General features: G+C 35.4%; 1 protein-coding gene across 14 annotated transcripts in view; it reads left to right on the forward strand.

Moving 5' to 3' along the window:
- B3galt1 (beta-1,3-galactosyltransferase 1) overlaps positions 1-19,343 on the forward strand; it is a 466,025-nt gene that overhangs the window by 23,514 nt on the left and 423,168 nt on the right. For 3 of the 14 annotated variants that reach the window (XR_012447238.1, XR_012447240.1, XR_012447239.1), the window contains 2 exons: positions 1,605-1,700; positions 4,683-4,940. The exons of 9 other annotated variants lie outside the window; for them this stretch is intronic. The gene's annotated coding sequence lies outside the window, so the exon portion shown is untranslated. The remainder of the gene's footprint in view (positions 1-1,604; positions 1,701-4,682; positions 4,941-19,343) is intronic. 2 more of the 14 variants (XR_012447241.1, XR_012447242.1) reach the window with 2 other exon arrangements.

Below are 19,343 nucleotides of genomic sequence, written 5' to 3' on the forward strand. Positions count from 1 at the left end.
ACTGTGATTTAAATATTCAACATTTATTCATTTATTCGTTTGTGAAATTAGAAAGTATATTATGCATATAACTGAATAAGTATAGAAATAAAGATTCTCAGACTTGTGATATAGAGTATACTTGTGATAGAGCCAGCAAAGAAAACATGATTAAGAATTAGATTTGTAGTGCACCTTATAACATACAGTAAAAAATAATAGCAGATTTTTGAAAGCCAAGATATATAATGTAAGAGTCTGCAATCCTTAAGGATTTTGATAAGACTATAACTTGTTTTTTTTTCAGAGAAGAGAGTCTTTTTTCATTCTTAAAGTGGATAATTTAAAAAGCAAAGGTTATGAAATTGAACATATTTTATGACATACACCTTTTGAGTTTTTGACAATTTGTGCTTCATATATAAACATAAGAACAAATACATTTAATATTTTGAAATATATTGAAGAGGATTAGTCTAATTGTTTATTACTTGTTATGAAATTCTAGACTTAACATTTTCAAGAGTACCTGATCTTTATCTTACTTTTTTTCAAGATCATTCAACAAATTTGCATATTTTGACCAACAGATTACTAAAGGATTCTTTATGAAGCGTCTTCCTATTGTGAATATTCTCATATGACCTCTGGCATATAGGATTCTTTTCCATTTTGTTATGATTAGTATACCCTTGGTGTGAGACTGAGGAATGAGTCAGTCATTAAGTACATTCCTTATCCAATTAATTTAGAATGTATTCATAAAGTATGAATTCTCACATGTTCTACAAGTGATACTCTGTGAATAATGAATTTACAATGTTTATATCACTGATTTTTTGATAGAATGGATTAGGTGGTTTTCTGCAAAAGGAGTTCCTCTCCTGGCAAAAAAGACTTCACATAGGAGAGAAAGTTTATGTCAGTAATCAGTGTGAAAAATCCTTTAGTAATCATGCATCCTTCAAGGAACATAAGTGAATTCATAGACAGAAACTATATGATTTCTCGTTCATGGAGAAAGTCTTTAGAAGTCATGCTAAAATGTACTGAATATGGAAGAGCCTACAATCACAATGGTAACCTTTGTACAGGTCAGAGAGCTCACATGGAGTAGAATCTTCATGGAAAAGCCTTCGATCATCATTGAGTCTTTTTAAGTTCATGAACAAAGTTATGCTAGGTAAATGTCATTGAAGTAGAAAAGCCTTTTAATGCATATTTTGTCCTTAGACACCATCATGAGGAAAAATCTGTGAATTTAAGAGTGTGGAGGAGCCTTCACTTAGAATGTGCATCTATTTTGATACCAGCAAATTTAAATGAGACCTCTAACTGGGTACTATTGGTGAAGTAGCCTGCAAGTACAGATGATTAGAGGTATTATTTCTAAAAATTGTACCCAAGGTTAGCTTCATATTAGTTTCTGGATATAAAATATCAGTCATTCACACTGTACAGGGGTATATGCATAACTGAATGTGCCTTTTCCCCAATATGAAAAACACGTAGAGTAGTTTCATAGTTATTGTTGCGTTTTTGGAGAGACTGTATGTGCCTATTTTCCTTGGCAGCCTATCCCCAAAGTGCTTAACAGATTTTCACTTACTTTCTCTTGTTGAAAGTCCCTCTAGGGATGTAAGGTGACAGTTCTGAATTTCTGAACTACCACTAGATGGAGCACTTTCTGTACCCAGGGTTCCTGGAAATCCTGCACATAGGTAGGTAGTACAGTAAGAGAGCATCTGTTTGTATCTTCTGATTTGGGTACGGTAAGCCTGGACCTAAAAGGTGACATGTTCAGTCATAGCAAATATATTTCCTAGTTTATGGACACCCTATTTCAAGGACAATGGTCTATGCACATTAATTCCAATATTCCTGTTTTAATTGTCCTTATACCATGCTTCCTTTGTAGGTAGAACATTCTGCTAGAAGCATCAAGCACAAGTTTTCCATTTGGATATAATAACTTCTGAAATTTGGAGGAGGGGGATTATTGTCTAAATTAGATTTAAAATTTATGTCCTCATACAGATACCCAAATTCATCATGTAGCATTCTCAAAATCAGGGAACTGTTTATGGGACAAGCCCAGTTGTATCATCTGACCTTGAACTAAAAAAACAAACTTTACTTGTGAACTCTCTACCTAAGTTAAATTTTGAGGCTTAGAAGTGGGCCTGGTCCATTTATTCAACCAAATTAAAGTTTTCTCTCCCCCATTTCTCACCAGAAGTAATGGAAGAAATGCATATTTTCCCAGTGTCACCTATTTATCAACCACAGCTAAATCCTCACCGAAACCCAGTTTGCCTTGAATCTCATGGAAAACATTTCCCATAATCTGAACTGTGATATTCACAACTTCACTGCTGATTTCTGATCTATTATAGATGCTGGAAAATTATAGTCTGATAAGGTAGACCAGTTGTGCCCCATATGAATTCATTGTGTAATAATGTTAAAAATGGGATTATAGTCTTAGTTGTTAAAGAAGCCAAAAAAGTAGAGAACAATAGGTGACAATTTCTCTCATGTTCTGAAGTAACATTGTTACCTACATTTTCCAGGCAAAGGAGATTTTCAACATCTAGTTCACTGTCTACCAGTAAAAGAAGATAGAAAAGATGAAGCAGAGTTGGATATTGGAGAGAACTTCTTTGTACAAAGATTGCTCTGGCATATGCCCATATGGCACATGAGAAGGGAGAGAGTTCTCTTCCTTTAACCTCAAGTATATTGAGGGAGATTTCAAAGAGACCATTCAGAATGAATGTTATTTTCCCTAGGAATTTGAATGGCACACTGGTGATTAGTGCCTGACATGAGTGAGAGAAGAAAAGAGCAAGAAACTGAAGTAGCTAATGGGAGCCCCACAGATGGCTATGATTGGAGAATACCTGCTTTTTCAAAGCTTGTTTTCTATGGAAATAATAAGCAGAGAGAATTACGTGGGTTGTCTTATTAGGATTTTTCTTAAGACTGCAACCTAGAAATTTGATGAAATTCCAAAGGAGAACTTCTTGAATGGGCATAGATTATTGAGAACCTAAACCTGAAGTAGTGGTAGTGGGGTTACCATAAATAACCAACCAGAAAGTGCATCAAATAATTTCATTGAGATCCCAAGGAAGGAGTGTTCTTCAGAGAACACACAAAGCACAATGAGGAATAAAAGGGATCATTGAACATACTGAGCTAAAACAGTCCTGACTCCAGCTTATGATTCTTTCCCTTTAGGAAGCTGTTCCTGGCTTCTTGCTTCTCCCTACCACCTTTAAACTTCAAAAAGCATTGTCAAACTTCAATAATAATTTTGCTATTATTGAAAACATCCAATCAATATCTATAACCTATCCTGTGAATGAGACAAGGCATGTAGCAAATTTTTATCCACTTCTTCTGCTCTTTATTTACCTTTCTGACTTTGTAGTAATTGTCTTCAATTTTTGTATCAAAATGTTACACGATATTTTTTCCATTATTCCTCTTTCGTGAATTCTTATGCAATAAAAGAACTCTTAAAATACCTTCCTTTGCTGTATCCTGGATTTTTGCTTTGCTTCATTGTTTTGACAGATATCAGTAAGAAATAGTTTTAAAGGCCAACAAATCACAATGTTTTGAAACTTCATAACAATGTGAATATGAACTTAAAATACTGATTTAACTGGGCATAGTTACTGAAATTCAAATTAGTGTCTCCTAGTACCTTATAGATACCATGTTATTTTTTTGTAAGATTTCATGGTTTATGTTAAAAGTCTGATGTGAGGGCTGGCAGAGTGCCTCAAATGTTAAAGCACCTGCCTCACAAACATGAAGCCCTGAGTTCAATACCCAATGCCACTGAAAAAAGAAAGTCAGATATAAGTATAATTCCTATGCATAAAGAAATAACACATCTTTTATTCCCATGTGGTTTTATAATATTTCATTATTCAGTTCTTAAGAGTTATAGCTATATATTATCTTTTCTTTCTTGTTTTCAACACTTTTCTTTAGTTTTTCTTTGACTATTTCTTCCTTCCCAGTGGCCCTGTTACTTCCTTCTGAATGAACATTCTGTTTGCTCTTCTACCTCTCAAATCTATTCTTCATTCATATCTCCTAGTTTCTTTCCCATAAATAAAGAAGTTTTGAGAGTTTTTTTTTTTTTTTTTTTTTTTTAGTGGTAGTGGTACTGGGGTTTAAACTCATATCCTCATACTTGCTAGACAGGCACTCTACCACTTGAGCCATGCCCACAGCTCTTTATGCTTAGTTATTTTTCAAATAGGGTCACATTTGTTTGTTTGCTCAGTCTGGCCTAGACTGAGATCCTCTGATGTACACTTCCCATAAGGCTGAGATGACAGGCACTCCACCATACCTAGTTTATTGATTGAAATGGAGTCTCTAACTGTTTGCCTGGGCTAGCCTCAAACCACAATCTTTGGGATCTTTGCAGAGTACACACCTGTGCAAGGCTGACTTTCCAGATTCTCAGTTTGATCTTTTTATTTTGCTTTCATGATCTTTTTTCTCTTGAGCCATGACATTTTTTGTATTTAATTCTTCTTAAAACTTTAAAAAATGAGTATGTTTAATTTTTGAGAATTCTAATTAAACTTAATTGTTGATTAGTATTATAAAGGATAGAGGGTAGGTTCATCGATGCTCATTGCTAGACTGAGTTTATTCATTTATTTTTTCTTCAGGGACAGTAAATCTAGAATCTGGTGATTGGACTCCTGGCTGTCATTGTAGTACTGGGCATATGTTTGGCCAAGTGAACTCTAGAACTGTATGCAAAGTAGTTGAATGCCATGGTTTATGAAGAGATTCAGATATTACCTGGGGATTGATTCCACTTTTACCTTCAGGCCCAATAACCACAGGATGAATCTCTGGTGGAAGGTTGCTCTTCTTTCACCATTGGCTGGAGTGAACTCTGGAGCCAGAAATTCTGAAAACAGGTGAATCAAACCTTTTTTAGTTTGTTGTTATGCTTGTTTGGTAACATTTTTATTAATGGGCCTACTGATTTCACACCCTCAGTCTTTCTCTCAGGTCCCTCTGTCAGATCTTGTGTTTATTGCAAAGGTTTTCTGAGAAAGTTCACTTTTGGCAGTCCTGTGTATATACAATCATGAATTCTTAAATTTTGCATGATGTTCCTCCAATCTTCCATTATACAAATGTTTTCTACCACAAATTCTTCAGAAATTTCTTTGATAGCACACTCCTTTTTAACCATTTTTTTAACTTTACATTCATCAATAGAGTTCAAGAAAAACAAATAGGTTCAGATGACCTCTGATTTTAATAACCAGAATTATTGCATTAAATATCTAATTATTAAAGCAAACACGCCTTTTTTTTAAAAAATGTACTGTGTCTTGTAATATTTACAAAATAAGCATTTGTGACCCTTATGATTCTGTCATCTAGCTCTGTGAAGTACTTGGCTTATAAATAGTTAATGTAGGGTGTTTTGCTAATTATGACTTCTCTTTCTCACATTTCTTAACTTTTACTAGGGATATATATTGAAAATCTGCCAGAATAAGACATTTAGAAGCAGAGATGCTCAGGAAGAATATCAGCTACCTGAATCCAGATCAAAGTATTTAGTCCAATGCTTTCATCCTTCCCAAGCAAAGGAGATTGCCAGCAAGGTTGAGATAGAACCATCCTTCTTTTGATACCACCAGCAAATAATGGTAGTGATCCAACTCACATCTGCATTTTGTAATTCATTAAAAGAAGCAAACATTAAAGATGGGTTTAAGGTGGAAACCCTCCTGGAAAGCATGTAGGAGCATAGTATCTCTTACCAAGCAATGAATGGTATTTTGGAGCTCCTATCTGCAGAGCTTGCATTCCAGGCATTCTCCACTGGTAGTTTTTGCTTTCAGAGGCACTGCATGAGTCTGGAGCCTACACTCTTATTGATGATCAGGTGTTTGACAGCTTATCCCTAAACTTTCATTCCCTTGCTCTCTAAAAGCATGAACATATAAGGGCGTGTTGTCTACCAAAGAAGAAAGAAAAATGAGTATGCACTGGGTAATTTTAAAGTACTCTTGTCCTTTTCCTGTGAGAGCCTCCCAGCCATGCAACCTTCAGAATGTAAACAAAAACGAATGAATGATTTAAGAGTAATATTGCTTTCAATTTTGATGTGACTTTAAAAAGTGAAAGTTATTCAGCGTATACTTTCATTCAAATTAATCTCCCTGGATACCTCATACATTATTCAGAACTCTGTAGTGAACTCACCAATTCTGTGTGAATACTAGATGGCTTATTTTCTTTTGAATAGAGCCTTTGCCAGCTGCACAAATAACCATAACTCACTGATGGTTTTTAATGGAAAAATATTTTTAAAACATTGAAAAATATTTTATATTAAAATTATCATTTAAACATATTTTAAATACTTTTAAAATATTTTTCTATTCCTTTCTAGAACTACTTTTATTGCCATACTGATACCTTCATGGTTAAATAACATCACAGACTCATTAAAGAGAGAATTACCACTCTACTAATATTTTTGGGCTGGATAATTAAGTTTAAAATATTTTGCATTTTGTAAACAATTTATGATTGTGGCTCTCTGTCTCTCAGGAGTATTCACAATATTTATAGATGATAAAAAAGAAAGATGTGACAAAGTAGTCACACTGCAAAGCCAGGTGGTTGCATAGTCAAGGGCTCTTTGTGTTTAGTAAAGGTGAAGCCCAGAAATATGCATTTCTAGCATTTTTCAGATGTTCAGGTACAATAATTGTTCTTTGAGAAACATTAAAACATAGTGGTTCTCAAACTGTAATGGGCAGAAAAACTAAATAAATATCTTGTTTCTGATTCTGATTCAGAAAATACAGATTATTGGGCTTTCTCCAAGATTCTGCATTTCTAAAAATCCCCAGATAATACCAAAGTTGCTGTTTCAGAAAACTTCAAATAGTAAAAGTACTAGACATAAGTGTTCAACTTTGCAAATCCAACAATCTCAGTTTTACCAATTCATATAGAATTTGATCATAAAGAAATGCTACACAACAACCAAAGAAACAAGAGGCTGATATAGAAGACAAATTGCCAGTTTAATACGATGCTGGTAATTTTATCCTTGGGTGCCACGAGACTCACGTCTAGACGGCCCATGCTTACACCTAATCTCAGGGCATTCTGGTGAGGTCAATCTGTACTAGTGCCTAGCATGAGTAGTTGTTAAAATTCCCTGGTTTATTCTAATATGCAGCCACACTGAAGATCACTGAGTTACATGGAGAATTATAATGTCAAAGAGATTAAATGCAATTGCTAGCTAATCAGCACTTCTCTTTCCGGAAGAGATATCTACAGAGGGAGCCAATACAAGGCCAGTGGTTTTCTGAGAAATATGGAGTCACAGAGGAAGGGTTAGATAATCTGAGGGGCTAGCCTGCACATGTTCACCGTAGAACACCCTTGGCAGGGAGACAGGTATGCAGGCAGGCCCACCAATGCTCTTCTGCAATTGAAACATTGGTGCATTCTCAGCTCCTATTTTCTACACTAAAGTAGATAGTATCTCCACTGTCATTTCCTTCTTTAAAACGTAGTTTCAACATTATTTCACACAAGGATTATAATTCACTTTATTCATATTTATTTTAATCACTTATTTTCAATTCCCTAAAATTCTAAGCCTTCTAGATGGGAAGTTGATGTTTAAAATTTCCTCTACTCCTTACTTTATATTTCATGGTTTGAGGTAGTTTTTCTTTACACAATCCTACCATTTCCTATTATATTTTTAGCTTTTAAAATTTCTTCCTTAGAGATTAGGCATTATTGCTAACTTGCTGGACCCTTTTACTGACTTCGTATTTCCCAAATCATGTATTCAATATAAATTAGGTGCATATGCAAAATTAATGTGCGTATTCTACTAATTTTTACAAACTTAGCACAAGCATTATTCACTAGAAGGCAAAGCCGAAACAAGATTTGTAAATAATATCTTGGTATAAGATCAGAAAATACTACTATGCCTTTCTATTAATTAGGAAAAACTGTTTAACATAGCATTGAAAGTATATACACAGTAGTTCTTTATTCCAAGTGCACTTCAACCTGAAACCTCAAAAGTAAAAATGGAGTGTTTAACTGACATTCTATTTTAAGTGGGAAAATGGCTGACCAAGAATAATTCCCTTTTTCTGGATAAGCATTACGGTCTTTACACTCAGTGGAAATTTTAACAGTAAAGCATTTAGAAAGCGTAAAAGAAAGGAGGTAGTAACCAAGATTCCTTTGTGAAGTTCTGCCACAATAATTGAATTTTTCCTTTGTGTCAGAATGATGGGACTGATATATCAGTTAAAGTAACAGCTGTAATTTACCTTGACTTTAAATGAGCTTCAGCTTCTACTTGTTTGGCATACAAATTGCTGATTTTTAGACTAGACTCTTTCTTAGTTAAGAATTTTATTTATCTGCATAAGAGATTTATCCAAAACTATCTAAATTTTTGCACTAAGGATTTTTAAATATTATAACCATGTCCATGTCATACTTATACATTCTCTCCACACAACAGGGAATTGTGTGTGTGTGTGTGTGTGTGTGTGTGTGGAGGGAGGAAAGAGAGGGAAAGAAAGAGAAAGAATCTGCAAACAGAATGTCGCTTGGGACTGACCTGGAGAAGCCAAACCAAATAGCAGGGAATAGACAGCCACTTCTGTATCAATCCTTCCCAAATGTCCTTGTACTCCATTACCTGCTAGCTCTGGAAGACCTGAAATCATCCCCATTATTTCATAAAAGTAAAAAAGAAAAAGAGGAAAAATCTGGAGAGCTATACAGTAGAATAAATATTTTAAAATGCCAGGGACAAATTTCTCAAATATAATTGATACAGCAGGAGAGGTGGGGTTCAGATTATGCCTTGTATAAATCTCATCTGCTTGCTTTCTGGAAAACTGAATATACTAAGAGTAATTTGGAAATAATGACCCCTTTGAATAGGATTTTAAAGTAATAAACAAAACAAAACTCCCATCTGTCATCTCATTTGCTACACAGAACATCTCTCTAAAGTGAGATGCTGTTTTACTGTAATGCCGTGTTTTCATATGAGAAAATTGGAGTCAATAAATGTGAGTCTTCACTGTGCTATAAACAATGGACTTAACATGTATTCATTGAATGTTTGACACTTTACAGGCAATGTTCATTCTTACCCTTCGCTGAGGATCCAAGATGCACACAGAAGCCTGAAGATAGTCATTCTTGTCCCTGAGACCAAACAAAGAGCAACAATTAGCCCAGCACTCACCCCTGGGGAACACGCTTCAAAGCATGACTTTATTTAGCTTACTGACCAACTCCATTTGCAAGAGTATCATGGACCAAAGTTCAACTTTTCCAAATCAAATTTATCCATGCTGACCACTGATGGTTCAAGCCTATAATCCTAGCTACTCAAGAGGGAAGCAGAGATCAGGAGGATCAAGTTTCCAGGCCAGTGAGGTTAGCCTGGCCCAAAAGACCAAAAATCGTATGTTCTCCCTCATATGCGGACATCAGATCAAGGGCAAACACAACAAGGGGATTGGACTATGAGCACATGATAAAAGCGAGAGCACACAAGTAAGGGGTGAGGATAGGTAAGACACCTAAAAAACTAGCTAGCATTTGTTGCCCTTAACGCAGAGAAACTAAAGCAGATACCTTAAAGCAACTAAGACCAATAGGAAAAGGGGAACAGGTACTCGAGAAAAGGTTAGATCAAAAAGAATTAACCTAGAAGGTAACACCCACGCACAGGAAATCAATGTGAGTCAATGCCCTGTATAGCTATCCTTATCTCAACCAGCAAAAACCCTCGTTCCTTCTTATTATTGCTTATACTCTCTCTACAACAAAATTAGAAATAAGGGCAAAATAGTTTCTGCTGGGTATTGAGGGGGGAGGAGAGAGAGGGGGCGGAGTGGGTGGTAAGGGAGGAGGTGGGGGCAGGGGGGAGAAATGACCCAAGCCTTGTATGCACATATGAATAATAAAAGAAAAATGAAAAAAAAAAGTTTCCAGGCCAGTCTAGGCAAAAAGCCAGATCCTATCTCAAAAATACCCAATACAAAAAGGGCTGGAGTGGCTTAAGTGGTAGAGCGCCTACCCAGCAAGCATAAGGCCATGAGTTCAAACCCCAGAACTGCCCCCTCCCCCCAAAAACCCTACAAAAACAAAATTTACTTACTCATGTGTTTCCATACATAGGATAGTCTATACTTTCCTGGACTCCACGATTCTCCTACATTGTGAACCTGTAAAAAGTATGTTCAGATATTAGACCTTTCAGGATAACATTTGCCTTTAGAAAAAACTATAACAAGATCAAGTTTAGTTTTTAGTGTTTTTCCAGATTTGAATCCAAGTTTCACCAGATTTGGAAAATATGCTATGTTCTTTTGTCATAAAATGTGTGAAAAAATCTACCTAATGTATTGGTGGGCCTTAAGGAAGGGAATAAGATAAAAATGACATTTCTTCGTTATCTTGAAGCAAAATTCTCCATTGTCCATTACTCTTAATGGATGATTCTAAGTGCCATACACTGTGTATGTAAAATTGTACAGTACACTACTATATAGTACAGTACAGTATGTTAAAAATAAGAACTCACCTGATTTATGACAGAGAGATGTACACTACTGGGGAAAAGTGACTTTAAATAAATGATTAAGTGAATATAGAGAAATGAATATGACCCCTAACACATACACACATATAAATCAACCACAAATAGTGTTGGATCTATATGTGATACATTAAACAATAACACTTTTTTGAAAAAAATATGAAAGCATTTTCTTGATCATGGAATAAGCAGATTTCCTAAGTAATAATCATTATTTTTTATGCTTTTGTTTGTTTGCTTTTTGAGACAGAGTTTCACTATGTAGACCACGTTGGCCTTGAACTTATAATCCTCCTGACTCAGCACCCCCAAGCTGAGATGACAGTCTGCCACGCCATGCTAAAAGTCATAATTTCTAATGATAAGGGAATAAAAGAGATAAATAGGATCATATTAGTATTGGTAATTTTGGACATCAAACACACAGTTAAGAGAGTAAAAAGGAACTGGTGTGGTAACACACATTAGTAAGAGTTCAAGGCCAGCCTGATCTACACAGTGAGAAGCTGTCGCAGATAGAGAAAAGAAAAGAGGAGAGGAAATGACAAGGGGAAGAGAGGGGAGGAGAGGAAAAGAGCTTGTGAGGATAGATGATAGATAGACAGATAGATAGATAGATAGATAGATAGACAGATAGATGGATAGATGATTGATAGATAATAGATAGATAGATGATAGATAGATAGATAAACAGACTCTTGTTCTAGAAAATGGAGGCAAATAAAAGGAAAACCGAAAGACAAATGTATCATTTTTCAAAGAAATAAGACATTTCCTTACTTAGCTGTTGGAAGCAAATCAGACCTCAAAATGACTGGTTTGTCAAATATAATCCCATTGTGTATCTCAATGGAAAAAAAGTCACAAAATTTCCAAGGGTACCATATTTACAGCCAGTGTGTTAATGGTGGGAAAGCAGCATTGTTTTCTTTTTGAAATGAATACCATGTCTGCAAAGGTTGACATATCATCAGAAATCAGCATTGTAAAAAGTTAGAGACTAAGTAACAAGTTATCCTTTATTATGAGGACTTCACTTAGTAAGGATGACCCTGTTATTTTTGTTTTTCATAGATACAAAATGCACATTCTTGATTGGAATGTGATATGTACACTTTTTCTAAATGGCAGCAAAACATAATGTACATTTGCATCCAATTATGAAGGGCTGCCACAGCAATATCACAGTCTTGTTTCATTTTAGTGAAACTAGATATATTGCCAGAGATTTTAAATACTTTGCTTCATCAAAGATATATTAGTTAAGAAAGTTTGTGCAATAAGGAAAAGAAAATTGTACTCAAAGTATCTTAAGGGGTATTGAGAATTCTGGGGGTCTATACTAACTGGATAATTTACAGGTGGTTCAGAGAGCAAGTTCATTTCTCAATTTTTTTAAGAGGGACAATACTGTGGTTTGAACTCAGGACCTCACACTTGCTAGGCAGGCTGTCTACCACTTGAGCCTCCTCCCCCCAGCCCATTTTTGCTTTTGTTATTTTTCAGGTAGCGTCTCAAATTTTTGTTCATGATGACCTCAGATCATCATTGTTTTACCTAAGTCCTCCCATGTAACTGGGACCACAAGCAGTGCCACCACACCCAGCTTATTAATTGAGACAGGGTTCGCTAACATTTTACTCAGGCTGGGCTTGGGCAGCGATCCTCCCAATCTCCACTTACACATAATTGGGATTATACACATGGAACACCATGCCTGACCTACTTCTCTATTTTCTGACTGTGCTTCCTCTATATGTTGGTCTGAATTGTTGTTTTGTTTTTTTCTCAACACTTCTAATACTAAATTTGTAAGGATTTTTTCCCCATGCTAATAGATTGTTCCACACCAGCTACATGTCCTACAATTCATTTCTATTCTGATTCTAACTGCTTGGAATTAATGTCTAACTCCAAAGGTTTAGAGGTTCAGTCCCACAAGACTGATCCCATTTTAGAGGCCAATTGCTAGTCACAGGTCCCCAGGTTATCCACACTTCTCTCAGTGATGGATGGAAAGTCAGGAATTCCCATGACTCCTTCCCTGGGTTTGATAACTAGCTAGAATGGCTCAAAGAACTCAGGAAGGCACTTTATGTACTAATCTCAGTTTATTATAAAGGACACAGTAGAAAAAGAACACAACAGTGGAGATGCAATGGACAAGACATGGGGGTTGTATGGAGCTTCCAGGCCCTATCTTGCCACATGGCCCTCACAATCCCTCCTGCATTCACCAATCCCAACCTGTTGGGTAGAGGTTATTATGGTGGTTTCATTACATTGGTGTGATGGTTTGTATCACTGGTGATTAACCCAATCTCCAGCCTCTCTCCTCTCCCTGAGGGTCAGGTAACATGGCTGAAAGTTCCAACCCTCTAACCATACCTTGATCTTTCTGGGAATTAGTGCCCATTCTGATTCTGAAGCCAACTAGGGGTTCCCAGCCACCAACAGAAAACTAACATACAAAAAACTTATCATTCCTGAGCTTGCTAAGGCTTTAGGAGCTGTGTGGCAGAAAGTAGGGACAAAGACTAAATACATATTTCTTGTTATAGTCAGTTTTATCATCAGCTTCTGTGTGGAATGGAGATTGTACTCCTTCTCTCTCATTTAGCAGTAGATCAAAAGCAAGACTGACTTCTAACAGCTGACACATAATTGAAGGAGGTCCAATAAGTCATTACCAAAACTGCCCTTATCAGTGTCTAGTCTAAAATCCATCATTTGCTGCCTTGTGGAGGAAATCTTTGCAACAATGGAATGGGCACAGCTCAGACTGCCTGTGCTGAATGAATCACAGGGGCAAGTGGCCTGGGTTCTGCTGCGTAATAGTATAGCAGTTCTCAAAGTCCAGACTCTGAACTACCAGCAGCAGCTAAGAATTTATGACAAATGGAATTTTCTAGACCCCATGCAAGAACAACTCAATTAGAAACTCTGAGGGATACCCCACAATCTGTATTTCATTGAGCCAAATAAATTCTACATTTTTTTCTCTTCTAAAAAATTTATTGTAGTAAAATACATATAACATGAGCTTTACCCTCATAACCATTTTAATTGTACTTTCCAGTGTATTAAATGTATTTATAATGCATTACAACCATATCACCATCCAGCTCCAGTACTCTTTTTATGGTGTAAAAGTAACTTTTGTGTATTAGTCAGTTTTTTGTGTACTTTACAAAGGAAAAGGCTGGGTATGGTAACTCACACCTGTAATTCCATTTACTCAGGAAGCAGAGATCAGGAGGATCATGCTTCAAGACCAGCCTTGGCAGAAAGCTAGCAAGACCATACTTTAAAAGACAAGCTAGGCATGGTGACTTATATATGTAATCCCAGCTACACAGGAGTCATAGGTATGAGGATCACAGTCCAAAGCTGGCCTCAGGCAAATAACAAGACTCTATCTAAAAAATAACCTAAGGCAAAATGACTGAAGACTTGACTCAAGTGGTAGAGTGCTTGCCTTGCAAGTGCAAGGCCCTAAAAAAAAAAAAATGGAAAAAAGAAAAGATATTTATTTAGCTCACTTTTTTGGAAGGTGGTTGGGCAGTCCCATCTATTTAGCCTTGGTGAGAGAGCTTGACCTCATTAAAATGACCACATACAGAAGACACCATGTGCATGGCTTGGCATAGCTTTCTGTTCTTATGAAAACTCATGCTGATACTAGCATTGATCCCTCTGAGAATGGTGCTCCAACAACTTAGTTGACTTCCTCTGGGGCTCAACCTTTAAAGCATCCACCACCTCAGGAGCCACAAAGCTTCCAGCACATGTTTAAATTACTTTCTTCTTTCCTTTATGTATTTTCTTTCACTGTTTTCTTTGTGTTTACCTTGGAGATTATACTAAATATCCTAAAACTATTACTTCTTATATGAATTTATGCCAACTTAATTTCAATAACATACAAAATTCTGATCCTTTACAGCTTTGACCCCAACCCTTTTTCTGTTACCCCAAACATAAATAAGAAGTTTTCAATGTATTCATTCATCCTTTAAATTATGTACAAAACAAAATGTGGAGATAATAATCAAATTTATAGCAATACTTTTATATTAATAATTTTAATTGTATGAGTCTCTTAAGTCTCCTAGAAAACAAAAAGTGAAGTTTAAAACCATTATTGCAATAACTCTAGCTTTTATAACAGCCCAAGTACATTGCTTTATTGAAATCTTTATTTTTTTCATACGGCTTCAACTTACTGTCTAGTATCCTTACTACCTAGTATCCAGACTCCTTTGCACGTTTCTTGTGATGCAAATCTGATGGAAATGAATTATCTCGCTTTTGTTAATCTGGGAGTGTCTTAAATTCTCCCTCATTTTTAAAGGACTATTTTTTCTGGGTATATGATTCTTGGCTAACACTTTTCTTTCTTTTATTCCATTGAATATATCTGGTTTCCAAAATTCTGGTGAAAAATCTGCTGTAAATCTTATTGCAAATTCTTTATATGTGAGGATTGTCTCACATATATCACTATTGCTCTTTCAAGACCCTCTCTTTGTCCTTGGCATTGCAAGTTTGGTTAAAATTTGTCTTTGAGTTTATTTTATTTCATTTACCTTTAGGGATGTTTATAGTCATGTTTTTAATCAAATTTTCAAAGTTATCAGTCATGATTTCTTCAAATATTTTTCCTATCCTTTTTTCTTTCTTCTCCTTCTGGGAGTTCCATAGATGCATATGTTGCTCCACTTGATGGTTACCTACATGGATCTTAATCTCCATTCACTTTTCTCTTTCTGTTTTACAGAATCAATCATTTCCATTCTCCTATCTTCAAGTCTGCTGATTTCTTTCTTCTGCCTGCTCAAATCACCTTTGAATTCCTCTAATGAACTTTTATTTCAATCAGTATACATTTCAGCTCCAAAATATATTTTTTAAAAGGCTTCCATCTATTCATTTATACTTAAGTGTGTTTAATCACAATTTTCTTGAATTCTAAATCTTCCCTCTAATCTTTGAACTTCTTTGAAGGAGTTACTTTTAAATCTTTATCTAGTAGATTTACCATTGAGTCTTCTTCAGGAGCAGTTTGCATTGATTTCTTTTTAAAATTTTTTTAATAGGCTATACTTTATGGGTTTTTTTATGCCTTGTGATTTTGTTTTACTCATTGAAAACTGGACATTTGAACCTCATATTGTAGTAATTGGAAGTCAATTTTCCCTCTTCCCTAGGATTTGCTGTTTGCAGTAATTGTTTTGGGTTTTCTTGTTGTTTGTTTGTTCGGGGAGGTTATATTTTGCTCTATTTTTGCACACTATGTCTGTGCCAAATATCAGACTGAGGTGAAAACTTAAAATCTTTGTCATTTGGGGACCTATACCTTTCCCTGAGTATGTTCAATTGCTGCTAATTTTCTTCGTATATGCAATTGCTTTTTCATATGTCTTTAATGCATGCCTCCTTAAAGGGGAAAAGAAGATGAAAGAAATGAAATATGGAGAAGGGTGTTGGCCTTTTAAACTCCTTCAAAGTCACCTGAACTGGAAGGAGAGGAGCTTGCAAAAGTGAAAGGAGGTGCTTCAACAATAGCCACCCACTTCATTGTCTGCACCTGCATAACCAGCAGCAGTAATCAGTAGTCAGAGCACAGATTCTTGATCTTTGAAAGGCACTGTTCTTAGTCCCACAGGTCATATACATTTGCTTCAGAAGTGCGTGCACGACTGGCTTCCTGTCATGGTACTGAAGTGGGGCCTAGGCAGCCACTTCTGTATTGATAGCTGAAGGCAACCAAAGTTAACCATACTTTATACCATCCAAGCCTTCCTGGGCAAGTTTCAAGCTGTCATTAGGCTCCAGAGTTGCTGAATGATTACACATACACACTTTGACAGTGCATTTGTTGTCTAGGTGGGGAGACACTTTGCTTGTACTTCCTACTTTATCATCTTTCTAGAATCCTCTTCCTCTGTGCACACTAAAATTTGAGAAAAACTGGTTTTACCTATTCAGAGACCACACCTAGAAATAAACCCTCAAATACAGAGTACCTAACTTATTATTTCTTGGAATATACTCTAAATAAGATAAATTCTTATTTATTTGGATTATTTTACATCATTATTATTCAGATTTGGAGTTGTGATCCTTTTAGGTTATTCTAGAATTATCTTATTTAATCACAACCAGATGTTTTTAATGTGTTAGATGTAATATACAGAAAACAACTGAGTGAAATGTAAGAGTATAGCATCATGACTTCTCATTTCAAATATATATTTATATCTCTGACTATACATGTTTTACTAGGTTACAATGAGAAATGTTTAACATTTCTATCTGTCTGGCAGTGAAGTCATGGGTTGCAGAATTTTCCTGTTTCCATGGAGTAGACACCCTGTCTTTCCACAGGAGGTGTCAAGCTACCTGTGTCTCCACTGAAGGAGAAGTTGAGCAAGATGTACAATACACACTGCTATATAATGTTTCAACACTAAACATAAACATGTAAAATGTAAATATTTTTAAGCATAAAGTGTTAACTTTCTTTTTTATATAATTGAATTTAAAATCATATAACATCATGTTTTAAAATGGCCATTTTCAGCAGTTGCCTTGCAACATTCCTGAGAATTTAACAATCAGCTCTCAAGAGCTGGTGTGAACCGATCACAGTTGAACTGCATCATAAAATTTGAATGTCACTGATTTAGGCCATTCCCCAGGCTCCTTACTGCTGACTCAAAATTTATCAGTGAAAATGACAAATGTAATAAACCATTTTAGGACCTTTATCTTTTCTCTGGACTACCTAAACTTCTCTATTAAAAGAAGAAAACCTAATTTTCTTTTCCACTCATCATTTCCATAATCAAATTATTTTCCTTCTAAAAATGACAACTATATTTGCCTTTGTCCAGTACCTGAGGTGTCAGTACCTCAAAACCTAATGAATTTGATTTGGGAACTGAAATGAAGACAACAGTTGAAAAACATCAGATATTCAAAGGCTGATACAATTTTGTGTCTTTAGCTTCAGTGAGGAGACAGGAATAATGACAATTTAAATGAAGTTAGCTCCTGTTGGCTAGTTCACTTTCACCATTGTAAGGACTTCTTCAGTATAGCCCTTCTCATAGTAATGTTTAGTTCATGATAGTACGTTATGTATTCTAAAAAGCTGGTGATAGTTGTGTCTATCCTGTCTACATATTGACTCAAATATTGCACACAAAGGATATCAAACGAAGCACTTTAATCAGGGAAGTAAATTTGAAATATGACAATTGAATAAGTGCCATATTTGTTCTATGAAACTCTTCCTCGGAGTCTTTTGAACATGACAGTAATTAAACAAATGAGAATTTATTTTTGAATGAAATTCAATTCAATTTCCTCTTAAGCTTCTGCAAAGTACCGTAAGCCTTTCCCACAAGGCAGAACTTAAGTCCCATCTTCTTTGCAAAACCTTTCCCAATGACTTGTCCTAGTTTATTTACTTGTTCTGATTTTTGTTGTACTTATTTTCTTTTTGACAAAGTTAGATTTCCATCCTTCCCTCACTATCATCTTATCTGAGCTAAATTTTAGGTCCCTTAAGGCACAATCACTTATGCTATGTAAAAGGAACATAATTTCTGTCAGGATCAAGAACATAGCAGTGTGCAAGTAATGAGCCTTTTAAAGTTTATTAGAAAGAAATTCTAATACAATCATATCCCCCTAGTAACTCATTAATAGACTATTTTGTTTAGCGCCTACTAAGTATTAAGCACTCTTCTAAGTATTTCATATGGGTTACCCATTTAATTCTCATGACAAATTTTAGATAATAAAGAAAAAATCCTCTGACATCATGGGTTATGGAATGGCATCTAGGAAGTTTGATCTAAAATCTGGACCCATGATGACTTACTTTACCACTCTACTGACAGATATGATTAAGCAATAGCATGTTACAAATATCTGCCAGCAAATATCCTAACAATGATGGATTTCAGTGCCTTCCAGAGTATGTGAAAATGGAATTTAAAGTTTTAAAAGTGTTATGAGTAGCCAAGAACAAGATATGAAAATTGTAAAAATAAGACCAAATGTAAGGATAGATAAAAAAATAAACTCTGAGTAATACAGACATTTAATTTGAGCTTCTTAGAAAGTAAGAAACAAGAAACTGACGGTTATTCATTGAAATTTTACTGTAAAGACAGAAAGCATTTGTGAAATCAGACCCGACAGTTTGGAAATATGTTCATGTCTTTGGCAAGTTCTATGTTCTCCCAATGACCTGAGTAAGAGCTAAGACATATTAAGCTACTAATTAGACCAACTTTCAAACCTATACCTTATTCAGGTGGAAAAACTTAACTATTTCATCTTTAATCTTTCTTTCCTAAGGGAAGTCAAAGTGAAAGAGAGGATGTTCCTGAAATGTTAATTGAAATGACTTACATGAGCTACTCATTACTAAAAACAAAGATTCCTGAGTGATTTTTTAAAATAACCTCTTCTTACTTAAAACGATTAAGGAGGTTGGGGTATGGTTTGGTAATACAGAGCTTACCTAGCATGTGACAGGAAATGGGTTTGACTCTCAGCATAGCAAAAACAAAAACAAACACCCAATGCATTGAAAATATAATCATATAATGTCCTTTATTTTTATGATTTGCATTGCTAGGGATTGAACACAGAGCCTCCAGCA

This window comes from Castor canadensis, chromosome 4 (assembly GCF_047511655.1).
Source record: "Castor canadensis chromosome 4, mCasCan1.hap1v2, whole genome shotgun sequence".
Classification (NCBI taxonomy): Eukaryota; Metazoa; Chordata; class Mammalia; order Rodentia; family Castoridae; genus Castor; species Castor canadensis.